At 50.2% G+C, this 3,161-nt stretch overlaps 1 non-coding gene across 1 annotated transcript; it reads right to left on the bottom strand.

Moving 5' to 3' along the window:
* Positions 1–2,363: 2,363 nt before the first annotated feature.
* LOC150002011 (U1 spliceosomal RNA) lies at positions 2,364–2,527 on the bottom strand. The gene has a single exon (XR_016513255.1). It is a non-coding gene; the product is annotated as a U1 spliceosomal RNA (small nuclear RNA).
* Positions 2,528–3,161: the final 634 nt, after the last annotated feature.

Below are 3,161 nucleotides of genomic sequence, written 5' to 3' on the forward strand. Positions count from 1 at the left end.
AGCGCCTGGGTGTGGATCCGACAGAGCATTTGTAAGTATCCTGACTCGAATGCAGTTTTACAGACGGGATCCTGGGGCCACCAGCCAGTGCCAGGGGCTAGGGTTCACTGCCATGCAGAGCTCCGTAGGCCAGAATGATGTGGCCAGAATCACCCAGCCGACCTGCCTGTATTCAGACATTGACTTAAAGAGTTTGCTTTTTCTGGAGGACAGTAAGACCTTGGTTCATAAATCTTGTGGGAACAAAATTCCTTTGCCTCAGTGGCTGGCTGTGATGGGCCATCGAGGAGATGTGGCCAGGCTTCAGGGTCTGGTCTGTGCTGGGCTCTCGGCTGTACAGGGGCCACAAGCCTCCTTGATCACAGGGCCTGGTCTCCTGGGGTGGGGAGAAGTGTCACCTGCATGTTGACCTCACAGCACAGGCCTAGAAATTCTCCAGACTCCCAGGTGGCTGCAGCTGGGCCCAGGGGGGCTGCTCTGAAGAGAGGGAGGATGTGTCTGATTAGTGAAAGCAGGAAAGCCAGAAACTCCACTTCTCCTTTCTTCCTCTCTCTTGTAACAGAACTTTGACCATTCTAAGTGCTCTAAGGCAGCGCAATACCTGGGGCCGCCTCGAGTCACAGCCACCTTCATCCTTGTGCTCTGGCCATCTCCTTAGGAATTATGGGGCAGCAGTCTGAGGGGGCATCATAGCTTGGCTTCTGTTGACTGTCAGGGCTAAGCCCAGTGCTCTTCTGGTGTGTGAGTGGCAGGAAGTTATTTAACCTCTCCTGGCTTCTCTTAATCTTTAAAGTGGGACCATTATGGTTTTGCAGTGTCTGTTGTGTAGACGTCAGGTAATAATTGCGAAATGCCTGGCTTAGGAGCCCCCGAGGTAGCTCTGGGTGTGCAGTCTCCCTGAGGGCATGTGAGAAGCACATTCCATGGGTGGAGGGAGCTCTCAGCACCCCAGGTCCCGGCCCGTCCACTCTGCTGAAAATACAAATGGACTAGGGCAGACCCACATGCTGAAACACACATCTGGGCTAGTTGACTGCAGGACAAAGTGTGACCCCAGCATGTGTCTCCTCTACAGGTCCCCTACTCAGTGACTAAGCCCCATGGATAGGCTCAAGCCAGCAGCTCTCACTTGCTTAGTTTCTTAGGTAGATGGCCCAAGAACTCTTCACAGTGATGTCATGAAATGCTGGTATAAAAGGGCCGACTGGTGAGGCCGAAGGGGGCCTTCCTCTGAAATACCATTGGCTTCTTCATGCCTTGCCATGACACATGCAGGGGATTGAACCTGCCGTATGTGTCCATGGATAGTGCATTAGTTCATGACCTGGGGGTGCTCCATGCTAATGCAGGCTGACACCGTGGGGTGCGAGATCAGTGCATATTAAACGAATGGTGAAAAGGAGTGGTCCTTTGGAGTGTCTGGCTAGGGCTTGTCATGGTGGTGACCCTCCCTCATAATCCGTTGCTGCAGGGTCCTAGCCTCTGGCTCCATCTGGAGAGGCCTTGAGAGTCCTTCTGCACCCTGGCAGGAGGCCAGATGTCAAAAGTTAGTTCAACTGTGAAGAGTTTTGCTGAGGAGAAACACACAGAAAGCAAGGATGGTACCGTGAGTCTCCCAGCTCTCCCAGAGATTTGCATGGACGGGGATGACTCAGCCTTTATATGTGGCCAGCTGTCCAGGACACCTGGCTGTCAGGGAAAGAAAGCAAAGGAAATCTGTGATCCCAGGAAAGCTTAAAGCTTAACAAAGAAATGTGCACCACCAGGCGGCTCAGGGGAGCATTAGAAGGGCTTGCCAGATGTTTGTTTAGGTGCCTCATCTAGGGCAGTGTAGCTGAGCTAAAGGTGTGCTGCCATCTGTCTCTTGGGAGCAGTCTGTTTTCACACTCCATGGGGCTGTCAGGCAGGTGGTGTGTGGTGACTCTAAGGTAAGGAGGACGCAGAGAGGTGATATTTGAGTAGTTAGAGGCTTTTCCACCTGGCCGCAGCTGTCCTCAGCAATACTTGAGGGAGACCATTTGGCCCTGAGGTTGTGAATTCAGTGATGTCGGACCTGCCTGTTAGGAGTGTACCATGGAGCCTAGTAGTCTGTCCCCACTTGTCCCTGGAGAGGGCAGGTACCAGCACCCAGGACCAGACACCCACTGCACTCAGGTGATGAGTGGGTGTGTCTGATGGGGATGTGAGTCATCCTCTGCCTGGTGACCATCCTAGTTGGCTGGAGGGGTTGCCAATCTCCCAGGAAATTCACTGAAAAGGATGTACCTGGACATACCAATATTCTCATGAATAAGGATGTATATATGGAATCAGGCCCTTATCGATATGTAGGAGTTTTTTTTTGTTTTTTTGTTTTTTTTTGGGGGGGGAGAGCGCGAACGCAGTCCCCCACTACCACAAATTATGCAGTCGAGTTTCCCACATTTGGGGAAATCGCAGGGGTCAGCACACCCGGAGTGCAATGAGCGAGCCTCACCCTGGGGAAACCACCTTCTTGATCATGGTATCTCCCCTGCCAGGTAAGTATGATATGTAGGAGTTTTTTATGTGTGAAAGATATGTGGTTCTTTTTTTAAGTATGTTTCTTGATTATGCTATTACAGTGGTTCCAATTTCTTTTCCCTTTGCTTCTTCCCTCTGCCCAGTACCGCCCTTCCACCCAGCAATCCCATCCCCCTTAATTCATGTCAATGGGTTGTGCATAAAGTTCTTTGGCTTCACCCCTTCCTGTACTATTCTTAACATCCCCCTGTCTTACCAATTATACTTCTTTCTTTGTGGTATATTTTACTGATTATGCTGTTACAGTTGTCCCAATTTCTTTTCTGTTTGCTCCCCTCCACTCAGTAACCCTCTCCCCTCCAGCAATCTTAGCCCCCGTAGTTCATGTCCATGGGTCCTGCATATAAGTTCTTTGGCTTCACCCTTTCCTGTACTATTCTTAACATCCTGGTGTCTATTTTGTATCTACCAGTTACGCTTCTTAATGCCCGCATCATTTCCCCCTTCCTACCCGAAACCTCTCCCAGCTGATAACCCTCCCAATGTTCCCCATACCTATGATTCTGTTTCTGTTCTGTTCTGTTGCTTATTTTTTGTTTTTGAGATTCAGTTGTTGATAGTTGTGGGTTTGTTGTCATGTTAATGTTCATATTTTGATC

This window comes from Furipterus horrens, unplaced genomic scaffold, assembly GCF_987537825.1.
Source record: "Furipterus horrens unplaced genomic scaffold, mFurHor1.1.pri manual_scaffold_9, whole genome shotgun sequence".
In the NCBI taxonomy this organism is placed as follows: domain Eukaryota; kingdom Metazoa; phylum Chordata; class Mammalia; order Chiroptera; family Furipteridae; genus Furipterus; species Furipterus horrens.